The sequence below is a fragment of the Berghia stephanieae genome, chromosome 3 (genome assembly GCF_034508935.2).
Source record: "Berghia stephanieae isolate SIO BIC M18660-M18661 chromosome 3, UCSD_Bste_1.3, whole genome shotgun sequence".
NCBI classification, from domain to species: domain Eukaryota; kingdom Metazoa; phylum Mollusca; class Gastropoda; order Nudibranchia; family Aeolidiidae; genus Berghia; species Berghia stephanieae.
In genome coordinates this window covers 28,430,092-28,445,239 of record NC_088362.1, presented here as the reverse complement: position 1 = coordinate 28,445,239, position 15,148 = coordinate 28,430,092, and the positions used below count along the sequence as shown (strand labels likewise).

Here is a 15,148-nt window from a genome sequence, read left to right as displayed (position 1 = left end):
TCACTTACGGATCGGAAGGTCCTGGGTTCGAGCCTCGCTCAGCACATAGTAGTTGAGTCCTTGGAAAAGATTCTCTACTCACAATCTCTCACCGTACTCAGGTGTAAAATGAGTACCTGGCCGTCAACAGCGTTGTCTCTGTTGGAAAAAAGATTATAATATCGCCTAACATGCGTTATCTCTCGTTCTACATGTTACGTGTTGCTGTTGGTCAGGGACCCCTTGTAAAGCGCTTTGAGCACATTTAGTAGATATTGCGCTATATAAAAGCTCTATTTTTAAAGTTTTATTTTATTTTTATGTGTATAACTTATTATGAACCTCTAACTGATTCTATGCCTTAAGATAAACTACTCACAACCTCCGCCCGCCGGATATAACGTACCAACACACAAACAATTATAGTCTGACTGATGATTAATTTAGTGAGAACTAATCAGTAAAATGGCTGTCTAAAAACATAACAAAGAGCCGAGTGACGTCATCTTCATCGTTCCTTCTATATCACATAAAGTCTCGGCAACTTCCCGTCTGATAATTTTATAAAAGAATGTTTGAACTTGGGCTTTTTATACAGTGCAATAACAACTAAACGATATTTTTTTTTCGTGCCCAATAACACGACATATAGATAGTATGCAGATGACGTCACTCAGGCCTTTGTTATTGTTTTTGCCATCCGCGTTTGTGAGTTGTTCTCACTAAACTGTATTAACCAGACTATAAACGTTCATGGTTACACAGAGTTTGTGTGTTGGTCCGTTATACTTCCGGATGGCAATGTTGTGAACTCCTTGGCCAAGCGCATTCTATCTATAGATAGTATGCAGATGACGTCACTCAGGCCTTTGTTATTGTTTTTGCCATCCGCGTTTGTGAGTTGTTCTCACTAAACTGTATTAACCAGACTATAAAAGTTCATGGTTACACAGAGTTTGTGTGTTGGTCCGTTATACTTCCGGATGGCAATGTTGTGAACTCCTTGGCCAAGCGCATTCTATCTATAACGAGTTTAATAAATACACAAATGAAATAATACGTTAATTCCACCCCTTCCTTATAAGATTATTAGATATTTTGTAACCAAATGGTATAGTATTAGAAACTTCTATTCACCATAATTTGTATCTTTCTCCATCTACTTGAATCATTGAATGACGATTTGACCCAAAAACAAAAACTTGGATTTGTATTCATGCGCACCAAAAGATTATTTATAATTTCCAACCAACTGTTTTTACACCTAATTTCACACCCATAAAATGTGCGAAAATATTCTGCAATCGTTGAATATCATTTTTATTCAACCCGTTCAAAGCATTATTCAACGATTAGGTATTTACTAAGAAATGATAGGGTTTTCCAATGGGAGGGGTGGAATAATATAAAGTTTACACCTGATATAGCGGTGAGAGAAAGTGAGTAAAAAGCCTTCCCCATGGAGTCAAATTTACACCACCTCAAATAGGATTCGAACAACGGACCTACCGGTCCGAAATCTCGTGTCATGTCACAAGACCACAAAGCTATACTAAAAAAAACTTGAGCTTTTATATAGCGCAATATCCACTAAACGTACTCAAGGAGCTTTACAAAAGGTCCCTGACCAACAGCAACACATAACATGTAGAACGAGATATGACGCCTGTTACTACAATTTTTTCCCATAGAGACAACTCTGTTAACGGCCAGGTACTCATTTTACACCTGAGTACGGTGAGAGAATGTGAGTAAAGGGCCTTTTCCAAGGATTCAACTATGCGCCGAGCGAGGCTCGAACCTAGTAGCAGATCTAGAATTGAGATAGTGTAGTTACCTTTCTGCAATCCCGATGGTGTGAACGCTTTTACATCCGTTGTCCGCAGTCATCAACGAAATGCGTGCACTACACAATACAATTTATATAATACCTTCCTCAGAAAATAAAAATATTCTCACTATGGATGACTATATCATATGTGACCAGTCGTGTCAAAAAGGTAATATGCGAATGAAGCTGATGTTTAAACATTGAATTATAAGCTTAGATTTTGTTTTATTTTTTAAAGAATTGAGTTAAAATAAGTGTCTTTGATTGAAGCTTCATGCACATATTTGTAGGTCTGAAAACCGAATGAACGCAATTATACACTTGATTTAACATTGTTGTAATGGACAATATTTTGCATTAGTTTGAGATGACTTCCATCACAACAATGAGCCCCATATCAATTTGGGTTATCAGACCTGCAAATAAGTACACATCGATTGAAAAGAAAACGTTTTTTTTTCTTTTTTTCAACAAGGGACTAAAAATTCCAAATTCTGATCTTTTTTCATTAATTCTTTATTTTTTCCAAACTGTTCATTCCGACATAATACCATGTTGACCCGTTGGGTCACACATTAATATACATCCACTAAAAATGGAAGCTACCTATGTATCTTCTTTTTTACTCACTTAATTAATCCTGAGGCGTCCTTCACGAACAAAATATAAGGTAGCTTCACAGTACATTACCAAAATCTAGAAGAGCCCAGATGAGTCGATAAAATATATGGTGAAATAAAAAGAGAGTAAAATTACTCTTATAACATTTCCTGTTCTTGTTTTTCCCGAAGAGGTCAAGGTCAAAGGTCGAAACGTCGTTTACTTTGTTTTGCATCTAACATATGAGTCATTTTTACTCCCTTTATTTTATTATACACTTCACAGTGCAGTAAACAGAAAACAACGCGATGAATTAGGGAGCAGGCACTGGTGTAAGAGAAAAAGCTGAAACAGTGAGTGTACGAAACAGTGTCGAACCGAAGCATTTGTTAACTTATAGCCTGCACTGTCCAAACAATTTCACCAAAAGACAAGTCTTTGGCCGCAAAAGAAAACAAATCGGGAGTTGTATTTAACAGTTCAACCAATCAAATCACTAGTTTCCTTGAGCACAACTAACGACAACTCACTTGACGCTGCACAAACCTTTAAAATGACGTCAAACTGTATGTCCTAGAGGGTTCTAATGTCAGGCTATATGTTAACGATGGCTACGGTCGAACAGAGATGGAAAAAAAAATACAAGAAAAAAAAACATCCTAAAAAGGTCAGCCTGTCCCAGTCAAGGCCAAGGTCAATATAGGCGGGCTGATTTATATTTTTGAAATGTGTTTATTTTCCTCATACTTTTCTTTCAGCTTTGTCCGACACCAACTTGTACATAATATATACATGTCTGACATCCGAACCCACTTATCGGCCTAGTTTAACATTGTTGTAATGGACAATATTTTACGTCATTTTTTGTTTGTTGAAATTTCCATTACAACAATGAGCCCACAAGGAACTGGGTTATCAGACCTGCAAATAAGTGCATGTCGTCTGGCAATGTTTCATACAAATATTTTTCATGAAAACAGTAAACAGGAAATAACCTTGCTGCATTCATCGCACATATGAAGTCGACCAAGCTATAGTTAGCTAGAAACAACAGTAATGTAATTATAATAATAATAGTAATATAATATGAACACCAACACTACCCAAGAAGAAAAACACTGTAATGGCTCGCGGGAGGCAGGCAAAGATGAAAGAGATAAAGCTGTGAACCCTGTTGTTATTTTTCCATCACTGCTTATGCTGTTATAAACATTGTTATTATTATTATTATTATTATTATTATTATTATTATTATTATTATTATTATTATTATTATTATTATTATTATTATTATTATTATTATTATTATTATTATTATTATTTTAAAATTATTATTATTATTATTATTATTATTATTATTATTATTATTATATATTATTATTATTATTATTAATTTTAATTATTATTATTATTATTATTATTATCTATTATTATTATTATTATTATTATTATTATTATTATTATTATTATTATTATTATTATTATTATTATTATTATTATTATTATTATTACTCTCACATTATCTCTATCTAAATCCTGTTTGTTTCATCAGAAAGTTGGTTGCTTACATTATAGCGACATAAACTTGTTTAGAGGGTTATTATAGTTGCTCCACGCACATCTCGTCTGCTGCCCCCCTTCTCTTCGCTTGACTAAAATAAATCTGGACAACAACAAGATTTACCAAGGGGATTAATTAGGGACAGAGGGGAGCATGGAGTTACGTCCCTTTCAAGTCCCTTTATCACTCAAACGTACGTTAAATAGTAAAGGGAAAGGAATTTACATGATAGGCTAAGCACCAAAGGTAGAAAATGGTTAATATTAATGTTACTTTGCAAAGAAGGTAAAAGTAAAAACAATAACAAACAAACAAAAAAAACCCAAAGAAAACAAAACAAATCAAAAAAAATATGTAAATAATAATAATAATAATAATAATAATAATAATAATAATAATAATAATAATAATAATAATAATAATAATAATAATAGGTAGAAGAAGAAGAAGAAGAAGAAGAAAGAAGAAGAAGAAGAAGAAGAAGAAGAAGAAGAAGAAGAAGAAGAAGAAGGAGGAGGAGGAGGAGGAGGAGGAGGAGGAGGAGGAGGAGGAGGAGGAGGAGGAGGAGGAGGAGGAGGAAGAGGAGGAGGAGGAAGAGGAGGAGGAGGAGGAAGAGGAAGAGAAGGAGCTGAAAAAGGAGGAGAAAGAGGAGGAGAAGCTGAAGAAGAAGAAGAAGAAGAAGAAGAAGAAGAAGAAGAAGAAGAAGAAGAAGAAGAAGAAGAAGAAGAAGAAGAAGAAGAAGAAGAAGAAGAATATATTTATATAGCGCCAATCCCGCGTTGCCGCAGTTCTAGGCGCACATTGACAGGAGGGAAAATCATACATCCTACATACATATAACAATTACACTTCTCAGATATTATGGACTATCGATTAATATACACACAGTTCCATTCATAACATTATTAAGACAAAGAAGAATTCATCGGGTGTTCGTTATGGCATTTCTTAAAATGTCATTTCAGACGAAAATGCTCTACTTCTAACATCTAATGGCAGTGAATTCCACACATTTGGGGCGGCATCAGAAAATGCCCATTCAGAAAACGCTTTTCGGGCCTTTTTTAGGTAACACGAAAAAGGATTTGATTTCTAAATCTTAAGGATCCGGAGGGTCATAGCGACACAAAAGATCTGAGAGACAGAACAATGTCGTTTGGTGAAAAAATGTATAACACATAGCAGCATAATTTGTCCACAAAGTAAGGATACAATATGTAGAATTTCACTATCCATTTTTATAGACAGTAAAGATTTGGCTGAATGGTTCTTTTCTTCAATGAAGAGGAGGCCAACTGTTGTTGAAATGCTATTGATTTAAACCCCAATTGAATAAAATTGGGTTTCAAAAGAGGATTTTGTAATATTACCCTGTACCCAGACTTTATGGACACCCTGTATATATATATTTATATATTTATATTTAAGCGTTTTCTGAATGGGCATTTTCTGATGCCGCCCCAAATGTGTGGAATTTACTGCCAATTGGGTTTCAAAAGAGGATTTTGTAATATTACCATTTACCCAGACTTTATGGACACCCTGTTTATATATATATATATATATATATATATATATATATATATATATATATATATATATATATATATATATATATATATATATATATATATATATGTTCGACAAATGGATGATGCCAAGTCTGCAAAGATAGATCATCATCAAGCCCTACTGCAACCTCCTCGTGGTGTCGAAACGGTAACAGGTCAAGCTGGCCAACTGCAGAGGGCGACAAGAATAGGCAATGGCAAACCATTTTTGTAACTTTGCCGAGTTAACTGCATGAAAAGTCCAAAAAGTTAAACGGTGACAGCGTAAAGGGGAGCATGTTTTCACGGAAGACTGCTGCCTCGCTCGGTTGGGAGCGTGATGTTCGTCAGGTCACACCGAACCGTCAGCCAGTTACTAGGCGAAATAAATTTAACAAATGTGACAAAACCAAAATTGGGACATGGAATGTCAGGACCTGTGCCCAAAAAGGAAAACTAAACAACATTCTAAAAGAAATGAAACGGCTCCAAATAAATATTCTTGGCCTGGCAGAGATGAGATGGAAAGAGCAGGGAACCATGTCAAAACAAGAAAACAACACGACATATAAGATCATATGGAGTGGTGGAACCTCTTTCCAAAAAGGAGTAGGGATGATCTTAGACCAAAAATCAACCAAATTTTACAAAGGGCACGTAGCAATCTCAGACAGAGTTTTGCTGGTTAAGCTAAGAGGACCTGTAGTTGACACCAATATTATTCAAGTTTATGCACCAACAGAAGAGGCGACAGATGCAGATATGACAGAGTTTTACCATTCACTAGACAAAGCAAAACGAGTGTGTAAATCACAAGAAGTCCTTATGGTAATGGGGGACCTAAATGCTAAGATTGGCAGAGGCAGAGATGGTGACATAATCGGACCACATGGACTCGGAGACAGAAATGAACGAGGAAACATCTGGGCAGATTGGTGTAGAACAAATAAATTAATGATTTCAAACACCTGGTTTCAACAACACCCAAGAAGAACCTGGACATGGCAATCACCAGGGGACAGAGCAAGGAACCAGATAGACTTTATAGCAGTATCATCAAGATTCAGAAATGGCATATTAAATTGCAAAACCTACCCAGGCGCAGATGTAGACAGTGACCATGTCCAGTTGTTTGTACAGTAAGGATAAAGTTTAAAGCTATTCAGAGAACAGCTGGTAGAATAAAGAGGGATTACAGGTTATGCAAAGACAATGGCATACAAACAAAAATGAGAGAAGAATTTGAAAATGCACTCATGATACAAAGCCAAAGTGAACCTGATAACGAAAAATGTGAAAAACAACTTGATATATTCCAAAAGTGTGTCAAAGCAACTGCAGAAAAACATTTACCAATAGCTCAAATAAACAGCAAAAAGGAATGGATGACAAATGAAATTCTAAACCTATTTGAAGAAAGACGAAAATGCAACAGAGGGTCTGCAGAATACCAAACATTGAACAACCACATTAAATCCAAATGCATCGAGGCACACGAGAACTATCTAGACTGGAAATGCTGCGAAATCGAAAGAGAATACAAACCCAACCCCCAACAAGCTCACCAAGGAATAAAAGAACTATCAGGGAAAAGGAAAAGCAAAGCAGCAGGAAGTTGTATCCAAAACAAACAAGGGGAACTGCTATTTGAAGAACAACATATAGAAAGCCGATGGGTAGAATACATAGGCGAACTGTACAATGATCCAAATAGAAATGAACCACCACTGAAATTCAAAGAACCATTAAGCGGACCAAACATCACCAAAAGTGAAATTGAACATGCCATGGAACGAATGAGGGATGGTAAAGCAACAGGCCCTGATGAAATATCTGTAGAGGTATTAAAAAGCCTAGGAGATCTAGCAATTGATGAACTTCACATATTATTCAACAATATATACAATACTGGGAAAATTCCAGAAGATCTCTGTAACTCTATTTTCATAGCAATACCAAAGAAAGCAAGTGCAGTCAGATGCGAAAATTTTAGAACTATAAGTTTAATAAGCCACATCAACAAAATACTGTTGCGTATAATTATCAACAGGCTAAGGAATAAGATTAACCCCGAAATCGCAGAAGAACAATATGGATTCCAACCTGACAGAGGGACAAGGAACGCAATATACCTCCTCCGTGTTTTAAGTGAAAGAGCTATACAGGTTCAGACCCCACTATACCTCTGTTTTGTCGACTACAAAAAAGCTTTTGATAGAGTACGCCACGAAGAAATACTAAAACAACTGCACTCCATTGGCGCTGATGAGAAAGACCTCAGACTCATGCAAACATTATACTACACCCAGCAGGCATCTATCAAAATCGGAAACTCTACAGGAAATTCCATTCCTATTAAGAAAGGAGTCCGTCAAGGGTGTGTTGCCTCACCAGATCTGTTTAATCTATACCAAGAAACAATCATGAGGGACATAAATAATATGGAGGGAATAAAAGTGGGAGGTCACAACATAAATAATATAAGATACGCAGACGATACGGTACTCATTGCAACATCAGAAATCCAACTTCAAAAGATTGTTGACAAAGTGGTAGTAGATAGTGAAGCCAAGGGAATGGAAGTGAATATCACCAAAACGGAATGCATGGTAATACAGAAAAACCCCGAAAACAACAACACCTGCAATATAACGATTCACGGCGAGCAACTTACCAACGTAGAAAGTTTTAAATACCTAGGTTCAATAGTGACAACAGATGGAAGATGTAACCGAGACATACGAGCAAGAATAACTCAAGCCAAACAGGCCTTCATGGACCTGGGAAACATTTTGAAAAACAAACAGATGTCGTTCGGGATTAGATTCCGAGTCTTGAAGTGCTACGTGTGGCCAATCTTGTTATACGGATGCGAAAGCTGGACTACAAATGCAGAAACACAAAAGAACATTGAAGCTTTTGAAATGTGGTGCTTGAGAAGGATGCAGAGAATATCGTATACTGCACACAAAACGAACGAAGAAGTGCTAAAACAAACATACCAACAAAGGAAACTAATGCCCTTAATAGTGGATCGACAACTATCCTTTTTCGGACACATAGTAAGGAAAGATAAGAATGAATACCTGGCAAGTTGTGGAAAAATACCTGGTAAACGCGCCCGGGGGAGACAAAGAAAAACACTCATAGACCAACTGAAGGGCTTCACCAACCTAACAATCCAAGAGCTGTTTGAAAAAGCAAGAGACAGGGAGGAATGGAGAGAGATAATTCATGCAGTATCCGAAGCCTGGACCAGGCATGGAACCTAGAAGAAGATATATATATATATATATATATATATATATATATATATATATATATATATATATATATAATATATATATATATATATATATATATATATATATATATATATATATATATTACTATATTCTTTTATATAATATGTTAAATAGGTAGATCGTTGGATGGTGGAAGGTTTGTATGTGTGTATGTGTGTCTGTGTGTGTGCGAGTGTGTGTTTGTAAGAAAGAGAAAGAAAGAGAGAGATATAGCTTTTTCTTCTTCTGCTTCTTATTCTTCTTCTTCTTCTTCTTCTTCTTATAATTATCATTATTATTATTATTATTATTATTATTATTATTATTATTATTATTATTATTATTATTATTATTATTATTATTATTACATTGAGCTTTAATATAGCGCAATATCCACTTAACGTGCTCAAAGCGCTTTACAAGGGGTCCCTGGTCAACAGCAACATTTAACATGTAGGACGAGACATGACGCCTGTTAGGCGATATTACAATTTTCGGACAAAGACAAAGCTGTTAACGGCCAGGTACTCATTTTACACCTGAGTACGGTGAGAGAATGTGAGTAAAGAGTCTTTTCCAAGGACTCAACTATGCGTCGAGCGAGGCTCGAACCCAGGACCTTCCGATCCGAAAGCGAGTGTCATACCACTAGACCACATAGCCGCACATAATAATAATAATTATTATTATTATATTATTATTATTATTATTATTATTATTATTATTATTATTATTATTATTATTATTATTATTATTATTAATCTTATTATTATTATAGTCTTATCATTATTATTGTTATTGTTATTATTATTATTATCTTCTTCTTCTTCTTCTTCTTCTTCTTCTTCTTCTTCTTCTTCTTCTTTCTTCTTCTTCTTCTTCTTCTTCTTCTTCTTCTTCTTCTTCTTCTTCTCCTCCTCTAATTATTATTATATTATTATTATTATTATTATTATATTATTATTATTATTATTATTATTATTATTATTATTATTTATTATTATTATTATTATTATTATTATTATTATTATTATTATATTATTATATTATTTGTTATTATCATTATTATTATTGTTATTAATTTATTATTATTATAGTCATTATCATTATTATTGTTATTGTTATTATTATTATTATTATTGTTATTATTATTATTTTATTATTATTATTATTATTATTATTATTATTATTATTATTATTATTATTATTATTATTATTATTATTATTATTATTATATTTTTATTATTATCATCATTATTATTGTTATTAATCTTATTATTATTATAGTCATTATCATTATTATTGTTATCGTTATTATCATTATTATTATTATTATTATTATTATTATTATTATTATTATTATTATTATTATTATTATTTTCATCATTCTCATTATTATTATTATTATTATTATTATTATTATTATTATTATTATTATATAACTCTCTGCTCGACAGGCAACCCGCGTAGTGTACAAAACAGTGGTGTCACGTGATCATTCTTCCTCTTTTTCAGATAACAACAAACAGATGAAACTTAAGACCATGAAGAAAAAAATGCAGGTCTACTGACTTGTCATCTCAACAGGTAAGTGAGCGATCAATAGGATTCAGTAGTCTGATAAAAAAAAATGAGCATTTATATAGCGCAATATCCACTTAACGTGCTCAATGCGCTTTACAAAGGGTCCCTGGTCAACAGCAACATTTAACATGTAGGACGAGACATGACGCCTGTTAGGCGATATTACAATTTTTCGGACAAACACAACGCTGTTAACGGCCAGGTACTCATTTTACACATGAGTACGGTGAGAGAATGTGAGTAAAGAGTCTTTTCCAAGGACTCAACTATGCGCCGAGCGAGGCTCGAACCCAGGACCTTCCGATCCGAAAGCGAGTGTCATACCACTAGACCACATAGACTCACAAACGCCGGCCATCTTGGTTCTAAACAAAGAAAATCATTACTTTTTATCCTTCATGCTGGCTAGAACTTTTCATTCCCTTTTCATATGCCTTGTGATCAGAATGTGTAAAACTCAAAACATGATCAAATTTATGTGTTTTTTTTTTCCCCTCTGGAAACGCTTTTAAACGCTTTTATGCTCGCCGGAGAAATATTTCATACGGGCGTCCGCCATTGTTCCGATAGTTTAGAGCCAGTGTTACTAAGTTACCATGCGTCATTAGGAAGGAAGTGACGTTACGACTGTTGAAGACTATTGTCCCAAAGATTATATAGATAACTATTTGAGTCACATGGTGATAAGAATAGGGCTCAACAGTCGTGACGTCACTTCCCTCGTAATGACTGATGCAAAGAAACTTAGAAACTGGTTCTAAACTATCGGAACAATGGCGGACGCCCTTATGAAATACTTCTTCAACGAGCATAAAAGTGTATTCAGAGAAGAAAAACATTATACATCTGATCATGTTTTAACTTTTATACATTCTGATCACGTGACATATGAAAAAGTTCTTGCCAGCATGAAGAATATAAAGTACCGATTTCCTTTGTTTAGAACCAAGCTGCTGGTTGCTGGGCGGACGTGACATCAGACTATTGAATCCTATTACCCTTAATTTTTTAAAAAAGGTTGCTAGTTACTCGAATAGCAATCTGTAATAAAATAGTTTTATTTTAAAATTTTACTAACAATACTGTGCTTGTTGGCAAACGTTTAAGATTGGCTCTACGTAACAAGTTTGCCCTCCGACCGTATTCTTTTTCAAAGAATAGATTACTGTATTTTTTAGTTCTAAGCTCCATAATCGTGCGGCTATGTGGTCTTGTGGTATGCCAGTCGCTTTCGGATGGGAAGGTCCTGCGTTCGAGCCTCGCTCGGCGCATAGTTGAGTCCTTGGAAAAGATCTTTACTCAAATTCTTCCACCGTACTCAGGTATAAAATGAGTATTTGGCCGTTAACAGCGTTGTCTCTGTCGGGAAAAAAAATGTTTAATCGTCTTACAGGCATCATGTCTCGTTCTACATGTTGCACGTGGCTGTTTGTCAGGGACCCGTTGTAAAGCGCTTTGAGCACGCAAAGTGGATATTGCGCTATATAAAAGCTTTTTTAAATAATAAAGCTAACTCGCAATCTAGACTTCTCTCTCTCTCTCTCTCTCTCTCTCTCTCTCTCTCTCTCTCTCTCTCTCTTATTCAGCCATGACCTGATCTGCTTTACCTTCACCACGGTTGTCACAACAAAATCTGAATAGTTAAAACATCCCTGGATCCTGGATCACCAACCACAACCATGACATTACGCAATATACCTATAATATATTATATTATATATCAGGTAATTGGCATTGTACCTCATTATATTAGGTAATGGCTACTTATTTCTCTTCAACTACTTGCCAAGTTTATCATACGAGAGTTTCTTAACTCTCGAGATCCTATAAACTTCAAGAGGAATGCTTCTATTGCACTACGCTCCCCCCCTCTCTCTCTCTCTCTCTCTCTCTCTCTCTCTCTCTCTCTCTTTCTTTCTTTCTCCACCTTGTCTCTCTCTCCCACTCCCCCTCTCTCTCTCTCTCCCTCCCTCCCTCTCTCTCTCTCTCTCTCTCTCTCTCTCTCTCTCTCTTTCTTTCTTTCTTTCTCCACCTTGTCTCTCTCTCCCACTCCCCCTCTCTCTCTCTCTCCCTCCCTCCCTCCCTCTCTCTCTCTCTCTTTCTTTCTCTCCTCCCCCTCTCTCTCTCTCTCTCTCCCTCTCTCACTTTCTCTCTTTTTTTCTTCCCCTCCCTCTCTCTCTCTCTCTCTCTCTCTCTCTCTCTCTCTCTCTCTCTCTCTCTCTCTCTCTATCTTTCACTCTGCTTATTCAATTATTTATCGATCTCTTTATCTATTATATATATATATATATATATATATATATATATATATATATATATATATATATATATATATATATATATATACTCATATGCGGTGGTTTTTCGCGACTTTGTTAGCACACAGGGATATGACAACCACCACTTCCAGACATCCTGGGTGGACGATAATTAGATAGTCGTGACCAGTGGACATCAATTATGCCATATATGGTCTGATAATTACATTATACATTCAAATTAAAGAAGTTGTTGAAAACCTGTTTAGAATAGTGTGTTGTGATATACCATGGACAGGGGTGTGAGTTGACATATACCATGTACATGACAGTAGGTTGTCATATAACATGTATATGAAAATACGTTGTTATATAACACTATTCCATCATTCACTCAGCTCATCATTCACTTTGGGGAGTGGCTAGTGGTCAGCCGACTGGCATGAGAAATCTGAAAATCGGTATGTGGGTAGTTCTCTCTATTGTCTTTCAGTAAAAGTGCTGCTGACATAGCGAATTTTGATTAGGTGGTTGAGTAATCGGGGTTCGAACTTTGCGTAGTTTTCACACTATTTTCAAGAGCTGTGGATGATCGGTCCACTCAACCAAAAAAATTGGAAAAAAAATCAGGCACATTCACATAAACCAATCCTTTATACCTCTTGTCTGTGAATTTCAAGTTTCTACGTTGATGTCAGGCAAGATAATTGTTCAAATGGGTGCTTCATTTAATGAACTCCAGAGTTACAACATGCACAAACTACAGATCTGAAAATCTGACTTGCACACACCACTCTCCTACACATAATATTAATGATCCCATTCGTCCAGCCCAGAACAATAGCAAATATATCAATAATCCAACCAGCAAAATTCCATAATCATTAAATTTGATGTCCTAAAATCAGTACATTAGCCTTTACTGTTTTAAGCACATCAATGAAAAAAAAAAAAATTGAACGTGATTTATCAAACGTTGTGTGTTTGGTTAGAAATCACATTGTCTGTGAAAAGCTTAAACAAGTAGATGTACAAAAACAGAAAGTTACTCATAGAGAGGATTGACAAATCCCTCACCATAGGTCGGTTAAAAGGGACAGAGGCCAAATGCTTAGCACCTTCACATCCTAATCGGAAAGTCTCGGGTTCATTGCCACAAGGTCCAGTTTTTCCATTGAGCAAGGATGATAAAAAGCAAATGTATAACAGCATGTTGGAAAAGTAAGATGTGATATAGTAGCTCCCGGTCCAAATTTTTAATGAATAAGAATCGTCTGCTTCATTTTAAAGGTACTGATGACTTAACTCACTCAACCCTAACTCCGACCATATCTGTAGTTAACCCAGGTTACTTTTACCCCATGCCTATTTAATACATATTTATGAGACAAATTATAGGTATATTATCAAAGCTAATGTTTTTCGTTTTTGCATGTTATTGATTGTTGAATAAAGTTATCTAAGTACATGCTCATTTTTAATACATTTTTTTATCAAATTTGAAAAGTAACAACAATCTCTAAGGTTGAGTGAGTTAAGATCCAGCTTTATGGGCCACACAGATTTTAAGGAGCTCTCTTTTCCTCTAAGCTTATAGTGCTCGAATGCACATCCCTTAACTTCAAGAAAAGCCAACAACTATTCATTGGCAGAGAATCAACAAGGCTCTATCTCATTGTTTTTCATTATGTTAATTGGTGGACTCAGTACTGGTTGAAACTCACTTTTACATTAAATTACAGAAGATTCTATGCATTAATATATATTTCTTTTTCATGTTTGATAATACTCAAAACTTCTGGAGAGAGACGTTTTGATTACCAAGCTTAATTACAAGGGTAAATGGAGATAGCTGCTATTGATTTTCAGCCAAAATTTCGATTGACTAGAATAACCATTTAGTACAAGGAAGCAAGCAGAGCATTGTGTAATGTTCAAAAATAATTTTATTTTCTTTTAAATATTGAAGTAATAAAAATAAAAACAAAACAAAATAAAATATCGCTTTAGCAAAAATGAAATTCAACCAAAAACAAAAGCACATAAAACACCACCAAACATAATTAAGGCTTATCAACTTCCAGAAATTTAAAATAGGAAGAATGCCCCAGAGACGACCGAAGATAAAATGTTTTTAATGGTTTTACGGCGCTTGCAACACATTAAGGTCATTCCAGCGCCAGTAAAAAGGAAGAAAATGGGATAGTAAAGGGTACAAAAATTACAATTAAAGCACCCATGAAAAGATAAGACAGGGGAATTGATTCAAATAGGGAACAGATGCAGATTCCAAGAGCACACTATCAAAGTACTTAGTTTGATATCACCTAAAAGTTTTATCCAGTCACAAGCACAGGTCCCCTCAAAGGGGAATACACTCAAATGATTATAAATCATATATAAGATCTAAATACAAAACATAATACATTACATAACAGAGAGATGATTTACAAGGAAAAAAATATCTCTCCCAAAACTAACTATACATTTGATTGTTTCCC

General features: G+C 35.0%; 1 protein-coding gene across 3 annotated transcripts in view; it reads right to left on the bottom strand.

Annotated features, from left to right (window-relative positions):
• LOC144967487 (ras-like protein rasD) overlaps positions 1 to 15,148 on the bottom strand; it is an 84,185-nt gene that overhangs the window by 58,868 nt on the left and 10,169 nt on the right. Inside the window, exon 1 of one of the 3 annotated variants that reach the window (XM_078904803.1) lies at positions 13,725 to 13,957. The exons of the other annotated variants lie outside the window; for them this stretch is intronic. The gene's annotated coding sequence lies outside the window, so the exon portion shown is untranslated. Of the gene's footprint in view, positions 1 to 13,724; positions 13,958 to 15,148 lie in introns of those variants that run through there. 3 annotated transcript variants of the gene reach the window in all.